A 15,740-nucleotide genomic window follows, 5' to 3' on the forward strand; every position below is an offset into this window, starting at 1 on the left:
TAGATGGAAGAAGAACTATTAGGGAAGAAAAAGGGGACCAAGGGAAAGAGTGAATAGGGATCGTGGGTATAATCACAACATGAAATGTTACTGTGAAATCCATTAATTTATACAATTATCATGAGTTAACATTTATAATAAAAATAAAAAGATTTGGGATTTTTTTCTCAGCATATGACCTATCTTGTTTGTTAACATACATGTGTGACTGAGAAAAATGTGTATTTTACTGCTTTTTGAGTAGTGTCCTGAGTCAGTTTGTGTCATTTAGGTTGGAAGATTGAGATGTTATCTTTACTGATTTTGTTATAGCTTTTTTGTTGAGAAGGGGTGATTGTGGAATTGTCTGTTTCTCTGTTTAATTCTGTGAATTTTTATTTCATTTATTTTGAAACTCTTATTAAGGGCAAAGCATCTATGTTTGTTAAATCTTCCCAATAAATTGGCCCCTTTACACTGTGTAATGTTCCTGATTTCTAAACTGCAGACATCAAACTTTTTATAGTGTCTGTCTGCTTTACATGTTTTTCTTTACATGGTATTTTCAAACTATATGTGTCTTTAAAACAAATCAAGCATATAATTGGGTCATGCTTTTCTTTCCATTTTTAATTTTTCATACATTTTGACCATCTTTGCCTTAAAATTGGAGTGTATAGTTCACTTACATTTAATATTAGTTGGTTGGATTCATGCCTATCATTTTTACTTTTTCTATTTGTCTTATATTTTTGCTTTTGTTCTTCCTAACCTACCTTCTGTTATCTTAATTTACTCGTTTTTTAAATTTCTATTTTTAATTTTCAATTGGTTTTGTAGGTATACCCTTCTGCTGTGTATATGTGTGCATGTGTCTGTGTTTGCATTAGGCATTGCAATACCTGTCTTTTAAACTTTCACGCTCATTGTTATTTTTGTACTATTCATATAAAATTTAAGATTCTTTCACTAATATGAATTCATTTACCCCCGACCTTTACACTTTAGTTTTTATACGAATAATACCTACATAAATGGTAAACCTCACATTAAACAGCAAAGTAGCTTTTCACTAAAACACTTTTGTGGCTTTTAACCTTTCCTAAACATCAGATATTTCACCTGGTAATATTCACTCAGCCTGAAGAACTCTTTTAGCATTTTTAAAAATAGTATATAAGCTTCTTAATTGACAATTTCAGAGCTATAAAGACACTCGTCCACTGACTTTCCAGCAGTTTGCAATGAGAAGTCATACATTGGTTATACGTATTTTTGTTCTCTTGTATGTAATGTGTTGTTTTTCTCTAGTTACTTTCAATGTATTTCTTTTTATTTGATTTTTCAGCAGTGTCGCTATGATGTGCCTAGGTATGCGTTTCCCCCATATGTGTGTTATTTGAGTTTATTGAGCTCCATGGATTTGAAAATTTGTCTTTTACCAAATTGGAACTTTTTTGGTGATGATATCCTCAAGTCCCCACCCCTACCTCTTCTCTTTCTTTGTAGGATCTAATAACACATGTGATAGTTTTAAATTTTTTTTTTCATTGTCCCTCAATTCACTGGACTCTTTGTTTTTCCACAGTCTTGTCTTTCTCAGTTCTTCATATTTGGTCATTTTGATTTATTTTCAAGTTTTAAGACGTTTTCTTCTGTCATCTTCAGTGACAGATAACAGCCTGATTTTCCACTGTAAAGCTGTATTTTCCCCCAGGGACTTGGGAGAAATGTGACACAGACTGGTTCCCCACCCCCTTTTTTAAAAAAATACATAATTTACATATAGTAAAGAGCATACACTTTAAGTGAAATACTCTTTATACTCGTAGTGCTATCCAGATTAAGATGTAGAATGTTTCTGGCACCCAGCCAATTGCTTTGTGTCCCTTTCCTGCAAATAACAGATATTCTTCTGATCCTCTGTGTGTTTTGTCTTCAAACTTCATATAAATGGAGACTGTGTATAGTCTTTTATGGTAGGCCTGTTTGCTGAATGTTATGTCTGAGATTCATCCATATTAGTACTGATTACAGTAATTTTTTTTCATTTGAACATATTGAGATTTATCCACAATTCTGTTACTATGTGAGTTAGTAGGTTTTTTTTTTTTGTTTTTGTTTTTTTTTTTTGCTTTATTAATAACACTGCTGTGAACAGTATGTGTTCTTGATTAGAGGTAAGGGCTCATTTATCTTGGGTACATACCAGGGTTTGGCAGACATTCTATAAAAGGACAAATAGTAAATATTTTATGTTTTTTGGGTCAAGGGTATGCTGTGTAGGCACTTAATGTAATAAGAGAGAACAACTTTTCACCAATTATTTGGGGGGGCAGTAAATTTCAAAACAGTACATTATTTTTTCTGTAAAGAGAATGGAATTTTTCTAGTAATGAGAATGGAATTCTCTTGGAGTGGAAATAATGTTTCGTTTAGTTGGGGTTCAAAGTTAGTGTTTTTTGCTGCTCCATAATGAGATTTTGTGTATTTCATTTGAAAAAAAAAAAAAAATTTCACACAGATATTCTCAAATATTGTAATCAGTCCATAGGCATATGATTGTAATTGAGCATATTCATTGCTTGGAAAACATTTATAGAATTAGATTCTTTACCTGATTGCCTTTTAGCATGCCATTACATTGCATATTAATAGCTTCCACTTGAAGGATAAAATGGAAGCTCCTCAGTTGCACTGTGTGCAGTGGGCTTAGAAATATGGAAATTTCTTGTGCTTCTGCATTGAGGTCCTAAAAATATTTCTGGGAATTGTGGTTTAAACTAGGAATGAAAATCTAACTTCTTATTGATAGCACAGGAATGAGCTCAACAATGTTTGTGATTGAAACAAGGTTAGTTATTGAAATTACTTGATTGTGGTATTTTAATTTTCTTGTGGCAGTGAGAATCCAACCCAAGGATTTGAGCATACTAGATAAGTACTGTACTCCTGAGCTACATTCTCAAGCCCAGGACTTGATTGTAGCATACGTTTCACATTTAAAATGTTATTTTACCTTATAGTTACACCTTGAGAAACATTAACAAGTCTGTAAAAAAATTACTTTCCAAAATCACGTGGCTTTTAAAAATACTAACAAATAGTAGTAATTAAGGGTTTTGAATGGTGATGAAGCTGAACACTTCTGGAGTGATGTGAGCAAGAATAGCAAAACAAGGTGGAAGTCTCTCTTTCCTTTTCCTCCTAATTTCTCTGGTTCCTATTGAAGAATGTAATAGGAAGCTAGCTCCCAAAGAAGTCTGGGAAATGCCTTTTGCAGAATCCCAGTGTCTGCATCATTGAGTAGAACATAGAAAGGTCGATTTGGAGTTGAGAGAGCTATGTAAATAATTAGTATACTGGTCTACTGATACTTGAATAAGAATTTTATGTTTTCACCTAATTAGGTGCAATTATCCTTTTTTCACCTTTTCTTTTATAGTGCTGGGGATTGAACCCAGGATCTCAGGCTTGCTAGGCAAGTTCTCTACCACTGAGATATGCCCTGAGCCCAAATTAATCTTTCTAAAAATGAAGAAGCTCTCACCTCTTTTCAGATGGTGTCAATAGTGACAGTGTCTAACTTCTAACCTACAACATATCTAACTCAGGGTGATATTAATCATTCATTTAGTTAAAACATTCTGTCTAACTCAGAGGTTAACAAACTGATCCATGTGCCAAATATGGTCTGCTACCTGTTTGTATAAGTTTGGAATACAAAAGTGTTTTTACTTTAATAAGTGGTTGAGAGAAAAATATTCCATGATACATGAAAATTACTGAATTATGGAATTCAGATTTCAGTGGTTGGGAGTAAATTTGTGTGTGTGTGTATGTGAATGAACCCATAGCCTCAGATATGCAAGGCAGGTTCTCTTACCTCTTATTTTTTGTTTGTTTTCCAGTACCAGGGATTACACCCAAGATCTTGCACATACTAAGCAAGCATTCTGCCACTGAGCTATCTCCCTAACCCATTTTTATTTTATTTTGAGAGAGACTTGCAAAGTTGCACAGACTGGCCTCGGATGGGATCTTCCTGCCTCAGCCTCCCAGGTAGCTGATATTACATGTACTCACCACTGTGCCTGGTTCCCTGATAATTATTTGAACACAGCCATAGCCATTCATTTATATATTGTTTGTGGATGCTATTATGCCATTATAGTAGTTAAGTAATTATGACAGAGGCCTTGTGGCCTGCATAGCTTAAAACATTTACTTTATTGTCCTTTATAGAAGTTCACCAACCCCTGGTTTAAACTAAACGTATAAATTAGAAACTACTACCAATAATCTTTATGTTTACTAATTAGATAAAAAGAGGAGGGAAGAATGGACTGGGGTTATAGCTCAGTGAAGAATGGACTGGGGTTATAGCTCAGTGGTAGAGCACTTGCCTAGCACATGTGAGGCATTGGGTTTGATCCTCAGCACCACAAAAATAAAATAAAAGTAGTCCATCTACAACTAAAAATAAGGAGGGAAGAAAAAATCAATTAGTATACCACACCTAGATGTTCATAAACAGGGATAATGAAATTGCTTAGCCTAGCCCTCATTTTTGTACTCTTCGTAGGGCTTTGACTTCCTTCTACAACCTGTGGGGTTTTTTTTTGTTTGTTTTTTTTTTTTTTTTTTTTCTTCACTTAGTACTTCATCTGGAGCTAATCAGGATTGCTTTATTTTTAACTTGGCTAGGTAGTCCTGAAACTTTATTCCTAAGGAATCCTGACTTTATTAGGACCCTATAGTTTCCTGTGAGCTTTTAATATTACATAGTTTGCCTTAGTTATTGAGAGTGTTGTATCAGTTCACAACAGGATAACTGAAGAAATTGAGAGCAAACAAAAATATTTATAGGCATTTTACCATTGCTGCAGTGTCTTAAGTGCATTTTTTGTATTTTACAAATGTGTTGGAACTTTTTTAAAACCTCAACTGGTTCTTAACAAACTGATGATTTGAGAAAAAGTGTCTAGACCATCTGCTGAGTTCCATACATATTTCTTCTGCCCCTATTTCATAACAGCAACCTAGTTTTCCATAGTAGTTGGGATCATTCAACCCAACCATTACTATAAAACCCTCCTTCAACTCTGGCATTAAGTGGCAATGATTAGGTAACAATCTCAATTTGAATTTTTGGAATCGTTGTGACAGGTGGTAGAAGCATTCCTCTAATGAAAACCAAAACCTGTATAACAGCTGACCTAAATTTGGGGATGGAAGAAACATCTACTTTGAGTAGGATATTAGGTATATTAGTGTAAAGGTAGACACTCTAATTTCTGTTCTTTGGTTTCCGACCCATGTTCAGTGGGAGAAGTATCACAGTTTATTGGGCACTAGTTGAGAGTTTATGTTATATCCTATAAACATAGAGCCTCATCCTTTCAGGGAATTACCTCTGAAGTGATACAGTAACAGTAAGCCATTCCACCGTACTGTCAAGCTAGATGTTAGTGATAGGATTGATAGACCAAAGAATTCCTAGGACATGGGCCTACCATCAGTTAAATTCTGGGTGAGTTTTAACCCTAAGAAAATGTCTATATTTGTTATTATTTTTTTTTTTTTATATTTGTGGAAAGAGCTCCTGTTGAAAACCTATTTATTAGACAAAAAACATTTTCATATCATTTAACATGTAAAGGGGAATAAAAATGATATAATTGGTTTATTCCTAAAAATCAAGTTTGTGTAAGTGCAGCCAAAACCAATTTTCTTAGAGTTCCTTCTGTCTTATATGGTAAGACCATTAATTTTGAGATGCATCCCAATTTCATAGATGTTAAAATGTACACTTTAGATTTTGATAAAGTATGGGAGATATAGCTCAGTGGTAGATTGCTATGGGTGTGAGCCCCTGAGTTCAATTAACAGTAACATACAGAACTGACAATGTATGGTAATTTTTATTTATCAAAAGACCCATGTGAGTCAGACAGTTGATCAGACACAAATGTATCTGTTATCTGTAAATATCACCATCTCAAAAGGTTGTATATCTGTCTTTGTTTTACAGCCATAGAAAGACTAAGTAATTTATTTAGGTCACCTCTCCTTGAAGAGACAGACTAGAACCCACACCCATGGTCTGAATAAATCCAGAACTTAGTTTGTGTCCTTTTGTGTTGCGAATATTGTCACTACACAGTTCTTCACATTGCTGGCGTGTTGGATTCAGCCAATAGAAACTGTTGGAGATTGAAAATCAATAATTACAGAGTTCTGGATGGTAGTATATATGGTATTGTTAGAGTGTGACTAAAATGCCTACATTTTAGCTATAAACCAATAGATAAGTAAGGTAGGAGGGAACAATACAATATGACTGAAGATTTAGAATCCATATTGAAGGCAAAAATGTAGATTCAGCGAGGATAAAGGAATACAAGAGAGTTGAAAGATATTTTGTTATAAAAAGATGATTTTGTGGCTAAGGATTCTGGAGGTAAAATGGTTTCTAAGTCAGGCATGATAGTGTACCCCTGTAATCCTAGCTACTTGGGAGGCCAAGACAGGAGGGTTGCTGGTTAGAGCCCAGACATAGCAATGTAGTGAGACTCTGTCCCAAAATAAAAAATAAAAAAAAAGGGCTGAGGGTGTAACTCTGTGGTAGAGTCCACCTAGGTTCAATCCCCAGTAGTGGGGAGAGAAGGGGAAGAAAAAAATTTCTGAATGAGGAAGTTCCAGGTGTGTCTCAAGTAGGTTAACAACAAAAAAATGATGAAGTAAATAAATGAGAGATGCTTTTAATAATAATGCTGAGACTTGAGACCACAGGTATGAATTTAAGTCTGTCTATAGCACATTTGGGCATAATGGTCATTCTATGAATGAGGAACTGTAAAGCCAGGATGTTAATTGGATCTTTGATCTAAAGTGGATTGTAAGTTTTAGTTTGAGAACTCTGAATTTAGAACCTGAAAATTTGTGTCTAAATCCTAGATCTTTTACGTACTAAAAACATTACCTGTATATAGTCTCTTTCCTGACATTCACATTTTTTTCTTTTCTTTTTTCCCCTCCCACTCCCTACCTTCTTTATCTTTCTCACTCCTCTTCCTTCTCCTTCATACTCATAATTGAGGGCTATGTTCTACATACACTACAAGCTAATGTTTATTTTTTCCCCCACAGGTCTTGATTTTGTGGTCTTATGATACTGAAATTCCCTGTGTCTTTATCTTTTTATCAAATAAATGCATGCTGCTTTGCCAGAGGATTATCCTGTCTTTGAACTTTTATAGTCTCCCTCAGATTCCCTAGGTGAATGTGTTTTTGCATCCCTGTTTTGCCTATAATTTGTTAAAATGGTCTATAGCTCAGTGAGAGAGTGATATCTACTATTCTCAAAGCCCTTTGTTCCATCCCCAGCACTGAAGAAAAGAAGAAAAAAAAATGTTGGAATGAGTGATATGTGCCATTGATGTCAATCTCTAATGGTTATATAGGAAAGACCATGGTTAGCTTAGTTTTCTTATTTTGCTTTCATTGTCTAGGACAGTTATCCCTTGTATTGAAAGATGGTTTATAAAATGTGTTCTTACCAATTTGGTCTTTTTCATTACCTTAAAAGCAACTTTAACATTTAGAAGAAGAATTTTATGAAAATTACAAGGACTATAGAAGATCTCCAGTTCATACTTATTCATCTATATTTTATCTTTAAAAATAACTTTATTGAAATATAATTTAGATATTATATAGTATGCTCATTTTAAGTATGTGGTCATTTTTAGTATATTCACAGATATTTGTAACTATTTCCACAGTCAATTATAGAACAGCTTTATCACCTCAAAAAAATTTTTTAAAACCCACCATACCTTCTCAGCAATGGAAACAATAACGTGAAGAAATAGCATAAAGAATGGGAAAAAAAATCTTTACCACACACACCCTCAGATAAAGCATTGATCTCCAGGATATATAAAGAACTCAAAACACTTAACACCAAAAAAACAAATAACCCAATCAATAAATGGGCTAAGGAACTGAACAGACACTTCACAGAAGAAGAAATACAATTGACTAACGTATATATGAAAAAATGTTCATCATCTCTTGCAACTAGAGAAATGCAAATCAAAACTGCTCTAAGATTTCATCTCACTCCAGTCAGAATGGCAATTATAAAATATGAGCAATCATAAGTGTTGGCAAGGATGTGGCGGGGGAGTACACTCACACATTGCTGGTGGGGGCTGCAGACTGGTGCAGCCACTGTTTAAAACAGTATGGAGATTCCTCAGAAAACTTGGAATGGAACCACCATTTGAACCAGCTATCCCACTCCTCAGTTGATACCCAAAGGACTTAAAATCAGCATACTATAGTGACCCAGCCACATCAATGTTTATAGCAGCTCAATTCATAGTAGTTAAGCAAGCTATGGAACCAACCTAGATGCCCTTTTTTATATTTTGTTTATATACAATGTCTTCCTGAGTTGTTTAGGGCCTTGCTAAGTTGCTGAGGCTGGCTTTGAATTCAGGATCCTCCTGCTTCAGCCTCCGGAGCCACTAGGATTACAGGGGTATAGCACTGTATTTGGCAGTAGAACTGTTCTCTTTACTTCCTTTTCAGATTATTTGTTTCAAGTATGTAGAAATACAAATGATTTTTGTATTATATAATGATCTGGAATATTGTAATTTTGCAAAAATTATTTAATAGTTTTTAAAATTTTTTTCTTTAAATTTTTCTTCATACATGTATATAGGGTAATAATGTCTGTCTCATTCTACCATCCTTCTCATCCCTACCACCCCTTCGCTCCCCTCACTCCCTTATGCATAATCCAAAGTTCCTTCATTCTTCCCTACCCACACCCCACTATGGATCAGCATCTGCTTATCAGAGAAAACATTTCAATCTTTAGATTTTGGGGATTGCCTTTTTTTCACATAGCATGATAGTCTCTAGTTCCATCCATTTATCCCCAAATGCCATAATTTCTTTCTTCTTTAAGGTTGAGTAGTATTCCATTGTGTATATGTACTTTATTTTCTTTATCCTTTCATCTGTTGAAGGGCATCTAGGTTGGTTCCATAGCTTGCTTAACTACTATGAATTGAGCTGCTATAAACATTGATGTGGCTGGGTCACTATAGTATGCTGATTTTAAGTCCTTTGGGTATCAACTGAGGAGTGGGATAGCTGGTTCAAATGGTGGTTCCATTCCAAGTTTTCTGAGGAATCTCCATACTGTTTTAAACAGTGGCTGCACCAGTCTGCAGCCCCCACCAGCAATGTGTGAGTGTACTCCCCCGCCACATCCTTGCCAACACTTATGATTGCTCATATTTTATAATTGCCATTCTGACTGGAGTGAGATGAAATCTTAGAGCAGTTTTGATTTGCATTTCTCTAGTTGCAAGAGATGATAAACATTTTTTCATATGTATGTTGGTCAATTGTATTTCTTCTGTGAAGTGTCTGTTCAGTTCCTTAGCCCATTTATTGATTATTTGTTTTTTGGTGTTAAGTGTTTTGAGTTCTTCATATATCCTGGAGATTAATGCTTTATCTGAGGGTGTGTGTGATAAAGATTTTTTTCCTTTTTTTTTTTTTTTTTTTTTTTGGGTGCTGAGGATTGAACCCAGGGCCTTGTGCTTACAAGGCAAGCACTCTACCAACTGAGCTATCTCCCCAGCCCCTTTTTTCCCATTCTTTATGCTATTTCTTCACATTATTGTTTCCTTTGCTGAGAAGAAGTATTTTAGTTTGAATCCATACCATTTATTGATTCTTAATTTTACTTCTTGTGCTTTAGGAGTCTTTTTAAGAAAATCAGTTCCTAATCAGACATGGTAGAGATTTGGGCCTACTTTTTCTTCTATTTGGTGCAGGGTCCCTGGTTCTAGTGCTTAAGTCTTTGATACAATTTGAGTTCATTTTTGTGCAGGGTGAGTGATAGAGGTTTAATTTCATTTTGTTACATATGGATTTCCAATTTTCCCAGCACCATTTTGGCTATCTTTTCTCCGGTGTATATTTTTGGCACCTTTGTCTAGTATGAAATAACTGAATTTATGTACGTTTGTCTCTGTGTCTTCTATTTTGTACCATTGGTCTACATGTCTGTTTTGATGTCAGTACTATGCTTTTTTTGTAACTATTGATGTGTAGTATAGTATAAGGTCTGGCAGTGTGATGCCTCCTGCCTCACTCTTGTTGCTAAAGATTGCCTTGGCTATTCTGGGTCTCTAATTTTTGCAAATGAATTTCATGATTGCTTTTTCTATTTCTGTGAAGGATGTCATTGGGATTTTAATAGGAATTGCATTAAATCTGTATAATACTTTTGGTAGTATTTGCCATTTTGACAATATTAATTCTGCTTATCCAAGAGCATGAGGTCTTTCCATCTTCTAAGGTCTTCAATTTCTTTCTTTGGTGTTCTTTAATTTTCATTGTAAAGGTCTTCTCACTTCTTTCATTTTTGTTGAGGCTATTATAAATGGGGTAGTTTTCCTAATTTCTCTTGCAGTGGATTCGTTGCTTATTTATAGAAATGCATTCGATCTATGGATATAGATTTTATATCCTGCTACTTTGCTGAATTTATTTATGCATTCTAGAAGTTTTCTGGTGACTCTAGTAGTTTTTTAGTAGGTTCCTTAGGAGTTTCTATGTGCAAGATCGTGCTCTGTACCAATAATTTTCTTTCCCTTTTCCAATCTAGATTCCTTTTATTTATTTATTTATCTTGCCTGTCCTTCAATATAATGCTAAATAAAAGTGGTAAGAACAGTGAGACTGTGAATTTTTCATTAAAAACCTTTATCATTTCCTTGTATTCATAATTTTTTATTTGTCTTGAGGATTGAACCTGCCTGGGGTATTTTATCACTGAGCTACATCTCCAGTCTTTTTTATTTTTATTTTGAGAGAGGGTCTTGCTAAATTGCTAAGTCTGGCCTCAAACTTGCGATCCTCCTGCCTCATTGTCCTGAACACTGGGATTTCAGGTGTGCACCACCACACCTGGTTACTTGTAGTTTTTCAGTATTTTTTTCTTTATCATTCAAGTACATTGGATTTTGTGAAATACTTTTTCTGCATCTTTGCATAATTTTGAATTTACTATTTCTATATTACATTAATTGATTTTCAGATATTTAACTAACCTTGCATTCCTGGCATGTAATATGTTCCTAATTTGGTTTGCGAGAATTTTCTTGAAGGTTTTTGCGTCTATATTCGTAAGAGATATTTATCTGTAGTTATCTTGTGATTTTATCAAAATCAGACAAAATGATTTGAATACCCCATAAAATGATTGAAGAGTTTTTTTTCCATTTTTTTGAAGAGTGAATTTGTATTAAATGCCCTCTAAAGTTCATCAGCAAAGGCATGTGGGCCAGAGCTTTTCTTTGTGCATAGGTTTTTGATTGCTAATCTAGTAATTTAGCTTTTGAATTTCTTCCTTTGGTTATAGGTAAATTTGCTCATATTTTCTGTTAGTCTTGAGTCAGTTTTAGTAGTTTGTGTCTTTCTAGGAATTCATGTATTTCATCTAAATTATCTAATTTGATGAAGTACAATTATTCTTAGTATTCCTTTAAGATTTTTTTTTCCATGAAGTCAATAATGTCTCCTCTTTCATTTCTTTTCTTTTTAAATTTCTTCTCTTTTTTTGGTTGTACGTGGACACACCTTTATTTGATATTTATGTGGTGCTGAGGATTGAATCCTCACGCATGCTAGGCGAGTGCTCTACCACTGAGCCACAACCCCAGCCCCTCCTCTTTCATTTCTGAATCTAGTAATTTAGCTTTTTTTTTCCCCTTGGTTAATGTAGCTAAAAGTTGACAATTTTGTCAATCTTTGTTCAAAGAACCAGCTTTTATTTTCCCTTTCTTTAGCTGCCATCAAGTTCTGGATGATAGTATTTTTGGTCTGATATAGGGAGCCTTTTGTTCACTTCTGCTTCTCTGCCACTGTGTGCTTTTTCACACCACCCCCTTTTCATCTTGCTCCTAGGGAATTTCCCTGTATTTATTAGTGATTTTCCTCTGGCACTCACTGCTTATATCATAATTACTTTCATCTGTCTTTTTCCACATATACAAACTTTGTTTGAACCTCACTTTTCCTTCTTCTATCCAACTCTTAATCCTCTTAACTTAAAAATGCTGCATTTCATTTCATTTTTGAGCAAAAAGACTTTGAAGATCAATCCTTACAATAGGAAGCAAATGAGGAAAAGGTAAACTAGAAGTTAAATTCATATGTTAAATCTAGGTCCCAGGATTTAGTTCAATGGTAAAGTGCTTGCTTAGCGTGCATGGGTAACGGGTTCATCCTTAGCACCTGAATGAACAAATGAATGAATGAATATGTGAATGGAAGAAAGAAAGAAAGAAGCAAAGGAAGGCAGAGAAAAAGGAGAAAATCTATTAAGCTGCAAGGTATCCCATCTAAATTCTCTAGCTATTTATCTAACTAAATTGTAAGAAAAATAGACTTTTTGAGTTGAATTGGGAACATAACCACTTAGTTAGAAGCACTATGACATAGTACAGTTTATATAGTGTAAAATATTATATATTTTATTTTCCTTTAGTCATTTTTGGTTCCTTCTCCCACTATACTGTATGTAATATATAGATGAAATTAGGGGCTGGGGAGATAACTCAGCTGGTAGAGTGCTTGCCTCGCAAGCATAAGGCCCTGAGTTCGATCCCCAGTACCACAAAAAAAAACCAAAAAACCTATATAGATGAAAGTGATAAAAGATATATAATTGGAATGATCAGCTATACTGCCTAGATTTGGGGTTTTGTACCCTTGGGAAGCTATTTAGCCTCAGTTTCCTCTGTTGAAAGAGACTGTTAATAATAATACCTCCACCAGTTGTGGTAGAATGTCTGTAGTCCAGCTGCTCCAGAGGCTGAGGCAGGAGAATTTCTTGAACTCAGGAGTTCAAGGCCAACCTGGGTAACATAGCAAAACTGCTGCTTGAAAATTTTAAGAAAGAGAAAGAAAAAAAAAAAAAAACTTTTTTTCTGTCCTGTACTAGCAATTAGGGAACCTAAGGCAGAAGTATTGCAGATTTGAGACTAGCATGGGAATTTAGTAAGATGAAGTCTCAAAATAATGATGACAACTACATTGGTGATGCTGATGCTTCCCACAGGGAACCATCGTGTTAGATGAGTTAATGGTATATTTATATTACTTGAAACATGCCAGGAACATAGGAAGAACTCAATACATGTTGGCTATATAGCGCTATTATAAATAATTAACTGACGTTAAAAAATAGATTTTTCTGTACTGGGAACTTTCTTGATTATATGGGGTCAAAGTGTCGAATTATTTATAGTATTATCATCATTAATTTTGTCCTTCTACCTCACAAACATCCCAAGGTTGGAGAACTTGTATGGTTATGTTAAAACCAAGTCATTGTCTCTGAAGCCTCAATGCAAGTGACTATTTATCTTTAAGGCTACTCATAATATTTTAGAATCTGGTAGATTTCCCTTGAGGCTAAAAACAACTTTACTGTCTCTCTCTCTCTCTTTTTTTTTTTTTTTTTTTTTTTTAAGGTACCAGCCATTGAACCCAGGGGCACTTAACCATTGAGCCACATCTGCAGTCCTTTTTTGTATTTTATTTAGAGAGAGGGTCTCACTGAGTTGCAGAAGGCCTTGCTAAATTGCTGAGGCTGACTTTGACCTCCATATCCTCCTGCCTCAGTCTCCCAAGTACTAGGACTATGGATTATAGGTGAGCACGACAACACCCAGCTTTTGTTTTTGTTTTTTACAGTGTTGGAGATGGAACCCAGGGCAGCAGACATAGTAGGCAATTGCTCTACCACTGACCTACATCCTCAGGTTCTTTTAGAATCCTGCTAGTAGTAGGCTTTTTGTTACTGTTTTGTTTTGTTTTGGTCCTGGGCATTGACCCCAGAAGTGCTCTACCCCTGAGCTATATTCCCAGCTTTTTTTATTTTTAAAATTTTGATACAGGGTCTCACTGAATTGCCCAGGCTGGCCTCAGACTTGCATATCTTTTTACATCCCACTCTGGAGTAGCTGGGGTTACCTGCCTGTGCCACTATTTCCAGAAGTAGTGACTTACTGTGAAGATGAAAATAAATGGATTAAAATATTTTTACCCAGTGGACAAATCTTCAGGGATCAGTTATAAGTAGTTTTTTAGTATATGTTTATTAAATGGTTTGGGTCTCATAAAAATGGATCATTAAAATAAATTAGTGTTTGGAGTTCAGGAGGAGAATAGTAGCATGTGTAGCATCTAACTTTTTTATACTACACAATTTTGATATGAAATAATTTGTCTCTTTAAATAATGAGGCTAACCTTGATTAGATATATATGTCTCAAAACAAATTATATCTTCAAGCAGTCTGTGCTAGCTTATTAGGGAAACAGATTATTGAGTTTTCCCCAAAGATTAATTTATTGAATTAAAAGAAATAATTATTAATATTTTTTATCTTAATAGAACTTAGTCTTGAAATCTATATTAATTGCTGAGAATTTTATATTACTGTTCTCAGACTTGTTCTGTCACTGATATTTAGAGCCATAAAACATGCTAACACATTGAATTCCTTCAGAAAATATGAATGTACTTTTGTGTTACTTTGTAAGGCAAATGTAAAATACAGCCCCTATCATTAAACAAATCGTAATCTTGGAACTAAACAGATGAATACATTTTTTTTTTTTTTTTTTTGACAGTGCCAGGATTGAAACCCAGGGCCTCATACACTCTAGGCAGGCACTGTACTACCAAGCTAAATCACTCCTAGCCCATAAATATATTTTGAAGATAATCGCCTTCACAGAACTTACAGGTCTAGTGCAGGAAAGAAAGAATAAGCAAGTGAAATATGAGGAAAAATGAAGAAAACTAAAGCCAACAAGAAAAATAGGAGTGTTCTCTCAACATATGAGAAGTTAAGGTAGTGTATAAGATAAGTAATCTAATACACTGGTTTTTAGGTTTTTGTGTTAGACCTGCATTTAACTCATTATATTTCTTCAGTTAATATCTCTAGGTCTGAGTTTCTCCCTCTCCCCTTCTATCCTGTCCTCCTTATGACTCCCCTTGATTTTAATATCAAAGACTTGACATTTTTAAAGTCTTTATCTAAGCTAAAGTCATTTAGATAACTGCTTTAAAGGGACTCTTAAGATTCTTCTCGTATATAAAATATTTTTTAAAAAATTTTCCCACTTTGTGTTATGTGATAATTCAAGCAAAAACAAAAGTAGAGAAAATAATAAAGTCCTAAAGCAAATCCTTGGTTTTATTATTTCAGGATATGTTTCTGAAACAGGATATTTTTATTTTTAAATCACACCATGAATTGAACATAGTACTTCATACCTATAGTCGCAGCTACTCAAGGGGGTTTAGGTAGGAGGATCACTTGAGCTCACAAATTTGAGACCAGGGACTGGGGTTGTAGCTCAATGGTAGAGCAATTGTCTAGCACAAGAGGCATTGGGTTCAATCCTCAGCTCCTCATAAAAATAAATAAAACTATTGTGTCTATCTACAACTAAAAATATTTAGAAAACAAAAATGCAAATTTGAGACCAGCCAGGGCAAAATAGCAAGACCTCCTTTTGAAAAAATTAAATTAAATTTAAAAAGTCACATGATATCATACCTTTAAAAATTAAGTATTGTGATTAAAAATAGCAAACTATTTCACTATGTACACATACATACATTACTGTGGGTCCCTTTTCTGT

The 15,740-nt window shown here is 34.5% G+C and overlaps 1 protein-coding gene across 5 annotated transcripts in view; it reads left to right on the forward strand.

Annotated features, from left to right (window-relative positions):
- Window positions 1–15,740, forward strand: part of PDS5A (PDS5 cohesin associated factor A) — a 142,941-nt gene that overhangs the window by 28,926 nt on the left and 98,275 nt on the right. The window contains exon 2 of one of the 5 annotated variants that reach the window (XM_079152788.1): window positions 13,554–13,734. The exons of the other annotated variants lie outside the window; for them this stretch is intronic. The gene's annotated coding sequence lies outside the window, so the exon portion shown is untranslated. The remainder of the gene's footprint in view (window positions 1–13,553; window positions 13,735–15,740) is intronic. 5 annotated transcript variants of the gene reach the window in all.

This window comes from Sciurus vulgaris (assembly GCF_902686455.1).
Source record: "Sciurus vulgaris genome assembly, chromosome: 9".
Taxonomy (NCBI): Eukaryota; Metazoa; Chordata; class Mammalia; order Rodentia; family Sciuridae; genus Sciurus; species Sciurus vulgaris.